The 16,944-nt window shown below is 41.6% G+C and overlaps 1 protein-coding gene across 1 annotated transcript in view; it reads right to left on the bottom strand.

The window, feature by feature from the left end:
* Window positions 1–10,664, bottom strand: part of KANK1 (KN motif and ankyrin repeat domains 1) — a 97,359-nt gene extending 86,695 nt beyond the window's left edge. Inside the window, exon 1 of the mRNA XM_037373365.1 lies at window positions 10,545–10,664. The gene's annotated coding sequence lies outside the window, so the exon portion shown is untranslated. The remainder of the gene's footprint in view (window positions 1–10,544) is intronic.
* Window positions 10,665–16,944: the final 6,280 nt, after the last annotated feature.

Consider the following 16,944-nt stretch of genomic DNA (forward strand, 5'->3'; position numbering starts at 1 on the left):
ACCACTGTACAAGAATAGACTCACACAGATTAAGAGGAAAAAGCATACCAATAGTTTACCGGCAAAAAGTTGATCTTCTTCCTGAACATGCACATTTTTATATGCACAGTGTTAAGAGTCAAGAACAACATAGTCTCTTGTTTCCCAAGAGAAGAGGTAAAGCACTCAGACTTAGGGCATATTAATAGCTATTAGCATCACAGACAGAAATGGTTCTAAAATGGTTCTAAAAAAACCTCTACAGAGATCCTAACTTTTCCTGATGACATAGGACAGAAGAAGGTCACAAGGGCCCAAGATTAACAGTAGTCAAATGAAAACAACTTGTATTGGTTACAACAAATGAACAAAAGAATGACCCCATAATCTTGGACACGCCTGAAGGTCTTCTCACTAAGAGACTGTTTACGGACTGAAGCATGAACAACTACTGCCTCCTAAAATGGAACTGAGTAATTTTACAATTCACTCTCCATTGCCTAAGAATTAAACTGACTTTTGCAACTGCACAACTGAAACCCAGCATGCAGCATTTCCCCGAATTCCTCAGTGTGAAGAACAAAACAGCAAATGTCAAAACAGAAAACAATTAAGATAAATTACCATTGCCATGTAGTTCTGTTCCTTACCCAGGTTCTCCCACTGAGTCTTACTCGATTGATTGATTTCATTAATACAGTAGAAATCTTTCTTTTGTCAGGTTAGTTTTCTGCTGAGCAGCACACTGAATTAGTGCTTTCACTGAATTGTGGCTTTCCAAACCATGCATTTCTCCTGCCCTTCTCACCTCTCCAGGGCACAACTGTTCAGCCTTGACCCAGACTAGGAAATTTCTCCAGCTGAAGAACCACCTGCTGAAGAACAGCCTGCTGTATACAGAATTCTCATACATGCCTGCTTTCTCTTCCCACCCCCCCAAGAAGAATTTTTGCTTCTACGTCCCTTTTCCCATGAGCACCCCGCACCCCCAGCCTGCACCTTCCAAACCCACAGTGCAATAAAAACACGTGTTTCCTGTGCCAAAATCCTGTACTCCGGACCAGAAATACCTACTCTGTCTAAAACCACAACCCTAAACATATGCTAAATATTTACAGGGAAAAAAACATGGCCATTCTAGTTTTCAAATCCAGTGCTAAAGAAAGATATATGTTTTAGAATCTCTGTAACTAGGGGGTTGTCAGTAAGGCAGGATATACAATTGTCAGGCCTTACTAGTAAGTTCAAGAACATGAAACTGCCTTACAAGAATCGTGAACACTGGCCATCTGCTAAGGTACTGCCACCCAAGGTCGCTCACCCCCCTACCCACTGTAAAGCTCATAACCAAGGCTGACCCCCCAGACCAGTGCTCCCCTGTCTGTGCAGCGCAGATGACTAAAGGCGCTCAGTAAACACTCAGCACCAAGATATGGGGGGACAACGCCACACGGACCAACGCAGGAAAAATTCTACTAAATGCTAATACCAGGTGATGTGATTGCTTGAAATCTGCATCTGTTGCTTCCCTGCACCTGTTCTGTGATACAGCGTACTAAGAGCTACGGGGTACTAATACAGCTCTGCATGACAGCTCCTTTAACCTGTTTGTTAATCCACTTCATGGCCACCACTTCTCACTGCTCTACAGGGAACACTGGCAAAATATGCTTCAGCAACATCAGTGTGATAAAATACAATTAGTGAATCAGAAGGCCTTTCCAAATCACCCAGTGGAGAAAATACAAGGAAGACATTATAGAAAACACAGAGAAAACAGGGAAAAGTTATGGAATGCAGAAAAATCTTTTACTCTCCCCCCCTTTCCTTTTTAAACCTAAATTCTCTCGTGAGAATGCAGGAGCCATCTGCAACAAAACAACAAATAAAATTTACTGCAAAGTTCTGGTGTCCTCAGTGAAGTTTTTTGCTTTTCCAAAGTTATGCTTTCTCTAGTATGACCATTTTTTTTTAAGAGGTTTACAAAGAGAAAAACAGCTGTAGGCTATACAAATTAACTGAATATCAACACATTCCTTACCCTAAACTATTTTTAACCACATCATGACTACAAAGAAACTCATAACTTACATTTGGGATTTACCAACCAGTGACAAACTGAAGAGTTTTCATAACTTTAAACACTTTTTTTTCCAGTTCCTCCCTGGCCTGATCAGAGACAGCTGTACCCTGTCTGAAGACATACTTTCCTCACTGCTAGTAACTCACACTAAAGACAAGGTAATTTCTGTTTCACTATACTTTTTCTTTTTTCCAAATGTATGGTGAACTGTATACCTTCTCAGCAAAAAATAAATCTGTTCTCCTGCTTTGTCTGAGAATTATTCCACAGAGTAAGGGGCAGGGGAAAACTCCATTAAATTAACCATTACCAGAAATGTAGGGGGAAATGGGGAAGTTACCCACTAGGCACAGAGTGATACTGCACCACTGAGAACTACTTCTGACTTTTTTTTTTTTCCAAAAAAATAATTGCTAGAATGGGAGATTAATGGACTATGACCTATTTCATGTTTATTTGAATTAAAATGCTACATATTTTTTTAACTTTCAGATCCTTAATCTCTTTATTCTCAGTCTCTTTACAAGCTACTTGCTGCTGAGATATTCAGCGCGTTCAATCTATTTCAGGTCCTGTAAGGAAAAAAAGAGAAAACTATCCCCAAGCTTCCCAGAAGACTGGTTTTCCACTATGGTCCATATACCTTCACAAGCCTTAAACACTATCAAAAAGTGTTTTCACAAGTGGAACAGTATTGTAGCTTGCTCTCTTCTCTGAAGTCCTGTTACCACCTACACATTCTTTCTTCACACCTGTCTTCTCTTTTTACAGACTCTTACATTGCCTTAGGAGTAATGAATGTACAGGCAGGACCACATCCAATGTGAAGGGTGCATGCATTTGGACAGGAAGGTTCGGGGTGCAGAGCCCTCTGGTTAACAACTGCTGTCGTCAGCTCACATCTGACTTTCATGAATTATCTGTCCCATCACTCGGAGAGCCTTCTCAGAAGTGCCCTACCCAAGAATAGAAGATTTTGTAGTACTATATTAGGCAACCCTTAATCACCTACACAAGAGGCATGCAAGTCAACCTCTGAAGCACTTTACAGCTAAAATAATGCTTACAATATTCCTTTTAAAGTCTGGGCTGGAGAGCTTCTATTGCTCAATGTATCAGCAATCTCAAAATTAAAAAACAACTGCCCATCTAAAGCACATGCACAAATCTTTACAAAATGAAGATTTAAATTAGTTTACAAGTTTAAAAAAATGCTGGGCAGGCAGGTTAATGCTGGGGTAGCATGAGTTAAGCAGACACTCTTCTTCTGAGGGGCAAACCCAATAAAGAAGAGGTGCTCGAGGCTGCAGAGTGAGCCAGCAGAAGGTGACTTTTTCCTCTCTCACCTTCTTTAGACCACAGTACATTGTCAATTTTTCCTTTCACACCCCAAGGACTGATAGCTACATTCAGCTATAACAACTCGTAAATACCTGTTGCCTAGATCTGTCTTACACGCTTGCTTGTGACATTGTTATCATCTGTACCTTCACACCGACCTTTGGGAAGCAACACCACGCAACTTTCCCTTGCATCCTTCTTTATCTGAGAAGAGATATATCGGCAATGATGTTATCTACTGAGGCAGCTGCGATCCCTCATCAGTTTCCACTATGTGGAAGCAAGGCAGCAAAAGATGTCAAAACACTTGAGGCCAAAGCAAAGAAAGCAGAGAAACCTGGAACAAAACTTGATTTCACTCCAAAGGCTCCATCTCAGGGTGGTAACTCCTTGGAAGTTGTACTTATCTCAAAACTATTGGGGAGTTAAATTCTTTGAGTATAAGACACTTCAAGCCCGATCACTCATGCCGTGCCCTTAAGATGGAGTTCTCCAGCCTATTCTGTATTTTTTAACCGTACCTGTCAGCATTGCCTTTCCTATAGGCATACTATAGAAAGCGTTCAGGGATACAATTTGTCTAGCACAAAATAAATAAAACAATACAAACAAAACAATAGAAACAAAATTCTGCATTTTTATAGCACAGTATTCCAGCAGCACTGAAATATCGTGGTTTAAAGTAGAGGAGAAAGGGTAAGGAACCTTCAACAGCTTAGGATCATGCTGGATCTAAACCTTACTCCATTTTCCATTTCAAAGCAAACTTTAGCACTAAAAAACAGATCATGTTTCAGTACTTAAAGCTTGCAGGGAGGCAACACAACTGCTTATCCAATTATTTGTAATTAGTCGGAGGTGCAATCCCTTTCCCAAACAACATAGCTCAGTTTTTACCGACCCAGCAATTTTTCTGCCATTCCTAACCCTGTTTGTTTATACTACGTACAGCTTAGCCATGTTTGCATTGATGCATGCTGGAAAAATCTGTGCAGCCATCCCTGAGCACCTCATTAAAAGCGGCATGGAAGAGAGGAGGAAAGGGGGAAGAGGAGGAGAACAGAAAAGCATCCTAAGGCTATATGTGCTATACATGGCAGCCACAACATGCCTTGGCACACCACATTTCATGGAAACTGTAGGAGTGTTGTCAGCCAAAATGGTTGTTGGGAGAAGAAGGGTTAAAAAGCGATCTGAACTCTGCAAAAAAGAAAGGACTCACCAACTTCTTTGTAGAAAGATAATCAATAGAGGCCTCTAGAAGGACAAGACATGATTAGTTATCATGGCTACAGACATTAGGCAAGGACATAGCTCTACTTAAAGCAAGTTTTGCAGAAAATTCATTACTTTTACAGCTGAAAGTTAGTTTGAGCTAGCTATCTAGTGAATCCATTAGATGATCTCACCAAGAATCTGTTTCTGCCACTGTGGACAGAACAACCCCTCAGAGCAGATAACAGCATTGTTATCATGGTAATTTGCTAAAATTACTTCATCAAAAATAAAGTGTGTAACTCATTATCCTCCCCATCTCTTACAAATCAGTAGAGCACAACAAAAAGAGGAAAAAACATTTTGTCCATGATGATGTCCCTGTGATGCACAGGCTGAGTGTGTCCTGCAACCTAGCTGGCAGAACTGGTGATGGTACTGCAGACAGGCTGAACTATGTTCAGCTACGTAGCAATAAGCGCTAATCCCACCCAAAGCTTTGCGCGGCTGTGTGGCAAGAGGCCGCAGATTTCAGCAGTGAGGTAATCAGAGCACAAGGCACCTGTGTTATTACCAAGACAGGTTTTGCAGCACTGATCAAACCTGGAAGAGGCTGCTGAAGTCTGTCCCACCCAAACAAGTTTACCCATCTTTTTGTACTAAGAAAAGGGACAACAGAGAGAACAGTTTTCTTTCCCTTACAACAGGGCATGCTGCAACTTGACAGAGACAAAGAACTTGGCATTACACCTGGATAGGGATGGATGCAATCACGCATGTATTGTCCTCCTACCCTACTTCCAAAAAAAGAGACTATTTTGGGCAGTACCTTTCAAAAATAATCGAAGGATGTCCCCCACACACATACCTTAATTCCTATACTGCAAGAAAAAAATTATCATATTTTGACACAGTTGAAAAGGAACTGGAAATACCACCTTAAAAGTAATGGAAGGTTGTTAAGTAACTTTTGTTCACAAGCCAAGCCTCAGTGCTCCCCTACCACTTTGCATTTATACTGACTGCTAGGAAATGTCTCCCCATGTTTTCCCTTGGGAAAAATTATTATTTTTTTTTTAATCAACTACTTTCAGGTCCTTTTACATCATGCTATTCCTGCAACACCTGCACTGACTGTACGGGATAATTTTGTTCCATTTCTTTTCCTCATATTTTAAAGCCATACTTATAAGGGATATGAAAGATTTTGCTGTAGCTGTCCCTGTGTTTTGAGTATGGCCTGCAGAGATCAGTCATGCGAAGCTGACCTCTTACCACCTCATCCATCCCACTCTAAAGACCTCCTCCACAATTGCTTTCCCAAGGGTAAATAATTTGGGATGGTAGCAATCAACACTTGCACAGTAATTTTTTAAGCTAGGCAACTTTCTGAAAGTCACTTGACCTTTCTAGACTAAAGCATATTTTGTTAGTATGACAAAATTAAGATACATCAAATTGCATTAAAACTTCTGTGTTTGTCAGACTAGTTCCGATTAACTTCCAGGGGTGTAAATTAAGAGGTCAGAGTAACTTCATCCATGAACTGCCTGTGGAGAGTGTGCAGATGCAGAGGAAAATCCATCCCACTGTACTTTGTGATGTTCCTGTATCATACAGTTACTCATCACAGCAGCCACTAACAATGACAGTGAAAGATGCTCTTTTAAACACTAGGAACAAGGAATTTTCAAAATTGTATTTCACTACTGAAATACACTTGTTCCAGAAAAAAAACCCTCACACTCATATTCCAAAACAGTATGAACAGAAGGCTGTAACAAAGCCAGAATTGTAGTAATACTGCTGAAGTCTGTCCTTCTGCATGAAAACACACACAGCCGCGCACTTGCTCCAAAAACAAGACCGCAGGCATATCAATGCCCAATTGTTTGCATTTTCTGTAAGATCAAATCAAAGGCACCTTCTTCAACCAGCAGAGAATTTTTAGTTGCCCGTATTATGTCTGAACTGCATAAACATTTAAACTACTGGAAAATTGGCCACTTTGATCAGTCAAGTGAATTATCTCAGTTTCATGGGAAACCTCCTGTTCCCCTTCCACAACAGCTTTCTATGCATTGAGCAAGCTACAAAATTCATGATCTTGAACATCAAAATAGTCTTCTTCAAGATGTTAAAGCTTTCATTTAAATCCTCACAGCCCCAAGACGCCTTTAAGATAAATGACTTTGTAATAGCAGTGAAGAAATTAGAGATTTACAAAGTCAGTAAGAATTCATAATTTTCACATTTTAATCATTCATAGCCACCATATTTGATTTACCCCACAATTTTTATCAGAAAATTAAAAACTTTGGAGAATGAGTTATTCTCAATGTAAATCTCCAGCAAGCCTCTATCAATCATGTTAGCCCCTTCCCCATTAGTTTTTCCTGCCTCCTGATTGAAACTACACAACCAGTTTAATTACTTCATTACTTAATGACTTCTTACCTTGAAAGGCTGTAAATATATGGAAAGCTAAGCTAACACACAGTAATTCTCCATGGAACAGAGGAAACCATTATGAACATCAGTATGGCTCATGAAGATCAACTATACTTATAATTTTCCACTATCCTAACGCTTTTACAAAGGGAAAAAAGGCCTAGAACACTTCTACCAAAGGATATGTATGCACACACATAGGAGGGAAATAAACAGTTCCATGCTCAAGTACACCATTTGCTTACCACAAATTGTATATTCCTTCTACCATATTAGAATAACAGCCTGTGGGAAGCTACCATTACAGGAATTACAACTTAAAAAACTTCCAGTGTTGGACATTTGTTGGGAAGAACAAGCCTTTAATAGTTTTGCTGGCAAATCTGGAGGTTTATTTATTTATTTCCAGTGTTTTGAGCAGCTCATTGTAACTTTGTTCAACTACAAGGAAAGAACTGTTTAGTTGACAGCACAGTTTTATATGCAAATTATATTGTCTATATTATAGACTCTACTCACCGTAAGTGTCAACGGGGGAAAAAAAAAAAAAACACATGACAGATTTAAGACTATTGAGATTTTTTCATAAACTTTGAAGGAACACTGAAATTACAAAGCATGCCTAACTCACTGTAAAGCATCTTCTCTAAGCATGTGCCAAATCATGTATATTAAAGGATTGTTTTTTCTAAATGTTCCATTTTCCATTTCTAAGTATTTGTGACAATTAAAAAAGTCCTGTCTTCTGCATACAGTCAAACTTACTGTTTGCTTAGCTCTCCCAGAAATGAAGCTTGTTTCTACTCTGTGGAAACACTGCCATTAGATTTAGTAGCACTGGAGAAAAAGCAAGTGCTCACCTCCACACAAATCAAAATTCAGGAGAAAATTCAGAGTTCAAAATGAAGAAATATTTTACTGCCAATAGGGGGAAAAAAAAAAGTCTTAACAAATCAGCCAGCTGTTGCATTAACAGCATCAAATAAAGAAATTGTAGGGCTTATTCTACTCTTTATCAGTAATGCATGGCTGCGCACAGACAATTTATAGCTGTTTTCCATCACTGGGTATTGTGTAGTACTAAATTAAGTCTACAAAATTCAAGGACAGTCCACCCACACAGCTACTGTAAGCCAGCCAGGCCACTTTGAATAAACATTTTAAAGGCATAAAGTGAGTTTTATTAGCATGCTGAGCCACAGTTCCTAGTGGACAAAGCACCTCCTTTGAAAAAGTAAAAGTACATTTAGCAGGAGGAGAGATGAGTTAGTCTTGTGCCTTACATGTAGAGAAACAGCAAAAAGGAAAAAAAAAATACAGATACATGCAACAACTCAACTCTCTGAATTTATTAAGATTAAAACACAAACCAAGAGAATCTATTTTTTTCATCCTGCCTGCGGACAGTCACCACTCCACAAGCAGGAGCCCAGGGCTGATCTGAAACATGCTGGTGTGAGGTCTACACTGAAGTGCGGGCAGGCTTCCTGGCCAGGGCAGCGTGCCACAGGTGCGTGCAGCACCCTCTGCCCCCTCTCCAAACTGAGTTTGGCACCAGAGCCAAAAGGAGAGTCAGCAGAGTCTGGGTGCATGCATGCACACATGTGCCCGTGCCCCATTTAAATGTTAAGTTCAGAGAGTAATGAAGACAGACAGGAGATCTGCTCTTCCACAGTTACCAAGTTTCACAGTTTGGAAAAACAGCTGGTGCCCCTATACCTTTTGGACAGATTCAGTAGCCCCCTACCTGTCCCCACAGCTGTCAGCAATTCAAGACCACACCTGTAAGCACTAGACTTACTCTACACTCAAAAGCCAAACAAGCTGACCCCCACTGCTCAGTTTCACTCTGATTAAAGCAGCAAAAGCAGCGTGAGACAAGAATTAATTTGCAGTGAGCCATCCTAAATAGTTGGAAAGGCCAAGAGGCTAAACCTTAGCTCTTCAAGAGATGAGTTCAGTTTTAGGTGTGTCTTATCTCAACTGAACCCGCAGCACATTGCAGCGCATGTAAGGCGGACAGTCAATCACCAAAAGTAAATAAAAATAGGAGTCAGCTGCCACTTCACACAGCAGTTGCTACCTGAGGGAATCCAGGAGTCAGTGGTGGAGCTTTTACACAGGGATTACCCATCTGAATTTACTATCATTTCAAGACCTCCCTTTGGTGTTAATCTTAACCTGATTTGTATCTGTGCACAGCAACATTCCTGTATAGTCCTGTCCTGCTGGCATGCTTACACCCAGTCCGGGGTCACCAAAACAATTCTGTGATGAGAGAAAACTGTGCTGTGTGCTGGGCATTGCACAAACATATTCTCTGTTGGTCTAGTCTGTGGTGGGTCCACTGTGCTGCTGAGAAAAAGCAGCAGCAGCACTACAGTGCAATGGACAATCCAGCTATGAATCCAAAAGACAGGTAGAAAATATGGGTAATTAATGAATGAAAGATGGCAGCAGCAGCTCCAGTCTAAGCAGAACGGTCACTTTTATAGCTACAGTTGTGTTTAGCTTCTTACCCATATTTTTCCTGTTGAAGAATTTGTCTCACCCTGACATCCCATAGGGGCTGAAGGCTACATCTTTTTACTACTAAAAGTTTATTAATATATAGGTGAAGGACTAAGACATTCTAATGGAAAGGTATACAAGCACTTAAGAGTGTAGAATGGTGATTTGGGAAAAGAAACCAAGTAATTTCTTCATTGCATCGATTTCTACCTTACTGATGTAAATGAATTTACTCGTAACTAGAAAATTATGATAGTTGGGTCCACTCTAAGACTGTCAGTATGGTTTTGTGCCACTTTTGGCTGGGATAGGGTTAATTTTCTTCATAGTAGCTGGTATGGGGCTACATTTTGGATTTGTGCTGGAAACAGTGTTGATAAACAGGGGGAGGTTTTCCCTACTGCTGAGCAGGGCCGACACAGAGCCAAGGGCTCTTCTGCCTCCCACCCACCAGCAAGTGGTCTGGGGGTGCACGAGGAGCTGGGAGGGGGCACAGCTGGGACAGCTGACCCCAGCTGGCCAAAGGGATGTGCCGTAACAGAATGTCACACTCAGCATATAAAGCTGAGTGGAGAAGGAAGAGGGGGACACTCACAGTGATGGCATCTGTCTTCCCAAGTAACCAAGTAACCCAAGTAACACGTGATGGAGCCCGACTTTCCTGGGGATGGCTGAGCACCTGCCTGCCGGTGGGAAGTGGTGAATGAATTCCTTGTGTTGCTTTGCTGGTGTGCACGGCTTTTGCTCTAGCTATGAAGCTGTCTTTGTGTCAACCGACAGTTTTTCTCCCTTTTACCCTTCTGATGCTCTCCCCAACCCCACCAGGGGGAGCGAGCGAGCGGCTGCGCCGCTGGCTGGGGTAACCGCCACAGGTTGTCACAGAGCAGGAGGTGGGGCTGGGGCAGCCAGCGGGGCCACGTCTGTCCTCTTCCCTCCGCCCCCAGCAAAAGGAGTCACATCTTACCTTAAAACACTGTAACAGAACCGCTAGTCCTCTGCTTTACTTTAGGTCTTTTTAAAGATCAGATATAACGCAGAGGATTCAGCTAGCTCAGTGCTTCAGCATTTGACAGCACATTCAGGAACCTGAGAGTCAGTCTACAAGAAGAGAAACGAAAAGCACCAATTAGTCACTGCACATGTTGGGCAATATATCACATGCTTAAAATGACTGATGCCTGATAGAGCCATGCTGCTAAACAATAATGAAGCTCCCAACAATCATAAATAAGAAAGGCTAAGTCATTTTTTGCTTCCAAGGTGAAATGCACAAACAGTATTTTGGTTACAGCACCCTGGAAAGAAAGCATATATCTTGCTATAGCTACATCACCCTGCACTGCCTTCCCAATTTAAATCCTCCTTGTTCAAACAACTGTCCATGTGAATGCACAGGAACAAAGCTCCAGGCACGTCAGGATACACCAGCCATGCCAGTTACAGAAACACACCAGGAAGTGTTTAAGGAAAGGTAACCTGGTATAGTTTTAAACTGGGAAATGCAGCAGAAGCTCATGTGAGTTAAGTGGTAGCACTACATACATGGAGGTACTTTATGGAGCCCAGTAAAAGGAGAGACATCTACAGGCTGCTTTGTCTGCCGCGTTTCTCTGAGCAGGCTTTTTAAAAAATTCTCATCTTGCAAGGACTCATACATACTCAACCCTTCCTGAGTTAAGACACTCCAGCTGCAGCCAAGTTCCTGCCTGCGCCACTACAGCACGTAAGACAGCTCTTTCCCTTCACAGCAATTCAGCAAAGATGTTCTATCACTAGGGTTTAGACATTTCTCTTTTCGGTTCCAGCTCACTTGGCACATTTAATCCCCCAAAGGAGTGAACTTCCCAGACATAGACACCGTTCCTTGCACCAAGACGTACCGCCTCACAACACCTTACAGGTACAGCCCAAGCCAGCTGCACCCTGAGGCTGTGCTGACCTTTAATAGCTGCATGATTACCCTGCTGCAACATTTGACAACTGTAGAGGGATGGGACAGCAGAACAATTTATCTATTTCTCATGTGGTTAGTCAAGAGGGTTTTGAAGATTATTTGCAGGGAAAAGACACTTCTTATCATCCAGGTTTTAACCGAGTACTTCCCTAAAGTCAGCCACTGTCCTAGTTTGCAAAACTACAGATGTGGGCTTAGTGGAGTACAAAGGAATCATACAAAGTAAGAATTAAAGAGTTTTTATTATAAATTAATAAAATTAGCACTGAAAGCATGTCACAGACCAATGTGCCTACGTACTTTTTTTTTTCTAATCCTATACTGCTTACAAATCAACTAAACCTTAAGAGTCTGGTTTAGTATCTTCATAAACTAAAGTAACAAGTAGCATTTGAAGGGAAACTGCAAGAGTCTGTCAGTGGGAAGAAGGGAGAGGGGATTTAGTGGGAGACCTTAGACTCCGGAAAGATAAACCATAAATGCAACATCTGTTACAAACCCAGAAATCCAAAAGCCCCAGGCTTAGGTGAGCTTTAAAAAAAAAAAAAAAAAAATCAGTGCTCTTTAGTTACCCCAAGGAAATGGGAGACAATTTCTTCCCTGCTCTGTCTCACACTTCCAAGACCTTTAGCTGTACTTTCAGCTATTTATGTAAAATATGAACTTGTTTACACTGCACATTAGCTATTCATGATACCCTAAAAATGCTTTTCTTACATGTCAATGGTAGTTCATTCCAAGATGATAACAAGTATCTCCATTTACATAATATTAAAATCTGTAATGCATTAGGAAACTTGAGATAATAGAAAACAAATTATATCCTTGGAGCTATATATTCAAAGATAATAGGAAGTACTACAATCACTGTATTTCTGCACAAGCTTGTGGTCTGCACTCCTGTATAAAGCATTACAGCATTTTTCTGTTCAGAGTATTTCAAGACTTCAGCCTTCATCTGCAAGATGTTCAGCCAATAGTTACATATCCTAGGTCACAGTTCAAAGGGACAAAATACCCTGACTTTCAGCTTCACACTACCATACCCAGCACGCCATGTCCCCATGGCATGGTGTCCAGATCATTCAGATATTTCTTACGCATTAATTTTGCTCCAGCATATTTCACCTTTTGTATTGTCCCACAGCTAGCATAAACTCTGTAGCAGGTACTCTGTGTAATTCAGCTAAAAGTGTTTATGCCCACACCTGATCCAGATCAGTTTGAAAGCACAGTAACTGTGCAACACCAAAGGCCAGAAATAGGGCACGGCTTCAGCTCCAAGATGTACTAGTGACAGCTTTGTGGGAGTTGCTCCTTTCTGTCAAAAAGGACTGAAGTCAGAAATCCTTTGGGAGCTAAGATTTATCACATACCTTACTGTTTTCCATGCCAGATGGAAAGAATGCTTCAGCACTGCTTTTTACCCCAAACAAATCACAGCATACATGCGTACAAAGTCATCTGACTCCTACACATCCAAGACCAACCAAAACAAAAAACCATTACGTTGCACACCCTTTTTTTTCCCCTTAAGGAGAGAACAAACCACACCTAACAGGTATTAATAAAAACACCAAACATTAGAAAACATTCTGATACAATGGGGATGCAAAAAATATATGGTAACACTAAGCAAAACTTGAATCCGTATAAAAAGGATTTACCTATCTCATATAAAAAAAAGAGTTCTTCTAATCTGCCTCACAAATGGCAACCTAAATTCATTCCCAGGCAGAAAACTGACTCTGTAATTAGTGTAACTGAGTGCTAAGTAGAAGCAAATAAAAGCAGAAATGAAAACAAACATGGTAAAACAGTTAAGCAGATACTGCATATACAAAGGGAGCACATTTGCTGATAAATTCATTTTTACAGGAAGCTTTGACCTTGATAACATTTTACATTTAAACAAAGCCTGCTATGCAACAGATATTTCTTAAATTCCCGAAGACATGTTTTCAACAGTTTTTCATGGAAAGTTTATGTACTTCACAGCATACTCTAGTTTGACAAGCTCTCCACAGGTGGGTAACAGGTATTCCATCTTCTCTCGATTTCCATTTTAATATTCTTCAACAATTCCACCCACTCACTCCTCCAACACATGCACCTCCCTGCAGCAGCCAGATTCACTTATCTGAAGAGGAATTTATATTGGCCTGAAAAAAGCACCAGCCCCCTCAACTGCAAGGACATGCCTGGATAACTTACTGAGATACGCCTTAGATACTGCGTCAAACACTTCAAAGTCAAAGATGCCCCACACAGCACAGAAGGGTAGTTACATTCCTGCTGGGAAGGAGTCATTATTTTAAAATAAATTTTAATTTGAAGGCAATGTTTCCAGTGATAAAGACTACTTCCTGCTGAATAAGTCCTATTTTTTTTTGCCAGAAAACCTTCAAGTAGTCAAAAGTGATATGCAATCTTGGTATACTTCACTGGCATAAATTCTGATAGTTGCTAAAGGAAACAACTAAGGGACTGTCTGCATGTCACAAACCACCATGCTAATTAACCCTGCCGAGACACTAATTAATCTGGGCAGGATGCCACAGTAACATGACTACTCTGCTGCCTCGGCAGTCTCCCCATCCCGAAGTATCATGCCGCTTGGTCACTGCCCCCCTCCCCAAGCAGTCTCTTTCAGATGAAAGCAGCATCTTCCAGCAAAGATGAATCCCCCAGGGAAGGGTGTTTCCACTCAGAAGCTGTCCTACAGCTCCTTTTTCTTTAAGTCTGTGGCCTACAGCAGACAATACAGAGCTGTACACCGCACTTATTCCTAAAGAAAAGTAAAATAACTGGCTGGTATGACTGAGGATCATAGGCTCCTAGGAGGAGGAACATAGGGAGGGTGTATGTATGGACAGATTCCTCTCCATCAGGGAAGGTTCAGGACAGCATCTCAGAGGAACTATGTGTAATAATGGTGATTAGTTCACTAATCACCTGCAGCAATTCACCCCACATTTTAGTTTCTCAGCTGGTCTCAAAATAGAGCAAGAAGAGTCCCTGTAGGCTAGTGTAAATGTTTGCAAGTTAGTGGTTCTAAACAGCAGATAATGGTGTGGTTGTTAGCACATTAGAAAAAGTTAAATTGTTGCCAAAGCAACTTGCCTTTCAACATTCTGGTGATAAAGCAAGTCCTGGGCTAAAGCCAGAACACCTTATCTGCTGTACCTGATGCACACAGAGACCAGCTCTTCACGTACTGCAAATGGACTTTGAGCTTCTTGTGACTTGTTAACATACATGCCATAAGGAATAATGTATTCAGCAGTAGCTTGAAGCATTTGTCCCAACAGGAACTGTTTTTTTGAGCTGCTGGAGAGCAAGAGGGAATGGGAACATGTGACATACAGTACAACCTGCAGCAGAACATAGCCTCGTAGCCTGCCCCACAGCACAGGATGGAAAGACACAGTAGGGTCATTCACTGTGGCTCAAACAAGCCAAAGCCAGGGAAAAGTGTTTTACTGCCAAGCAGAACAATTTCAGAGTCTGAACAGCCCCTGTCCAGTCCCCTCTTCCTCCTCCCAACCAGTCCACATCTAAGAATCAGGCATTTCCAAGACAATGCTGTTCATACGGCCTCTCTCAAGAAACACAGACCTTCTGCAAAGCACATGCATTTATGCACGGGTCACTTTAGCAAGGGGACTCACATCGCTGGTGAACGGGCTACACCAGAGCTCAGCTAGCACTTGGTGGGCAAGGCCAGCTTCTCACGTTTCGGTCTGTTAGCACAGGCAGAGGTTGTGGTGCAAGAAAGGGCAGCTTCACCTTGGTCCAGGGTTTGCACTAAGGGGTCAGAAACCAGTGACTGGTTTCAACAAGTAGGCCATTCCTTGCTGCAAAAGCACAGGCACAACTGTTTGCCTAGTATGAAGTGCGCTGCACTGAGGCAGGGAGAAACCACATCGAGTAAGCAGTGTCAAAACCTGCCTTTGAGCCTTTCATGCTCTCAGAGTGGACAAGTACTCAGGTAAGTCTGCCAGGTCCAGCACAGATGAATATAAATACCACTGTAAAAAGTATAACCATTCATTTATGAGCAATTAAATTGCATTTGTTAAGTAGGTGCTAAAGCAGCAGTTCTCAGACCCTAAGTGCATCAGCTCATGAAAAACTGAGAGGTGTCATAAAAGACACATTTGCCACTCAATCACTTTCAGACACAGTAGGACTTTCACAGGCATCTGGTGCACATATAAGTTTGAGACTGACTAATAAAGGGCTTTGTCCTTCAATACATTTTTTTTTGACCCAAAGGCTGAGAGTGAAATGTACATAATAAAAGTAACAATCTAGGTAAATGCTTCAGTCTCAAAAAACAAAAGTCAATTGCGACAAAACAGTACAACCCAGCAAGCCACACAAACAGATGTGCTGAGTCTTGACACCTTTAGCTGTCAAGTCAGGTGAGACTGACTTACCATTCACTGTACCCTCAGAGGCCAGATACACCTCCCACTCCCTCCTCCAGTACCTTCCCTATACAAACTATGGAGTCCACCACAGGCTTTCTGAACAGAAATCTTTGCTTGGTAGGACAAACAGTGCCATAACACAATCACCACTGCAATGGAGGTCTTCAGCTGGCAGAGCAATCTGACCTTTAACTAGAAAGGGGCAAACTTCTGAACAAACAGCACAAATATCCACACTAACAACTAAGGCTGCTGCCATAGATGAAGTTTCACTGACAGTGCTAGAGCTAATCCAGTGCTTTCTTTTATTCCGTCTGCACAGAAATCACTGTGCATGTACTTCATCGCCCATACATAGGGACTTCATGTCCAGAGAGTAAGAGGTGGTAAAGTCACTATCATACCCAAGATTTGTTTCCAGGCATTTTTTTCCCCTTTTTCACGTGTCCCCTCCTGCAGGCGGATCTAACCCTTTGTTCCTGTCTACACGACCAAGCTACTAAAACCCAGCCCAGATTTAAAACCATAATGTATTTCCTTGGGCTCTAAGGCAAGATGGGCTTTGCCAGGCCAGTTTAGTTGAGATACTTGTTATTAGGCAAGGAATGGAGCAAGAAGGTGATGTCACAACTGAAGCAATGATGTGAAGTTACCTAAAAGTGGTTCAAGAAAAGGAAAACTGGGGAGACCCTCAGCTACAGAGCATCTTCACTTAACTCTTCTCAATACACCAGTTATAACCTGTACTACATCCCTTACGCAGTTATATCCTTTGCTTGTTCACACTACCATATTGTGAAACGCCTCTGACAAGCAACAACACATGATAAATCTGTGTTTGCCTCCTTAAGGACGGCAGAGATTAGGAAAGGGCATGAAGGTCATTCATTTGTCTTGCAATGAAAAGGAACCGGAAGGTGGAGAATGAAGCTGAAAGGGACCATAAAGCACTATCTTGCTTGCCTGATTCCTAG

The sequence above is a fragment of the Falco rusticolus genome, chromosome Z (genome assembly GCF_015220075.1).
Source record: "Falco rusticolus isolate bFalRus1 chromosome Z, bFalRus1.pri, whole genome shotgun sequence".
NCBI classification, from domain to species: domain Eukaryota; kingdom Metazoa; phylum Chordata; class Aves; order Falconiformes; family Falconidae; genus Falco; species Falco rusticolus.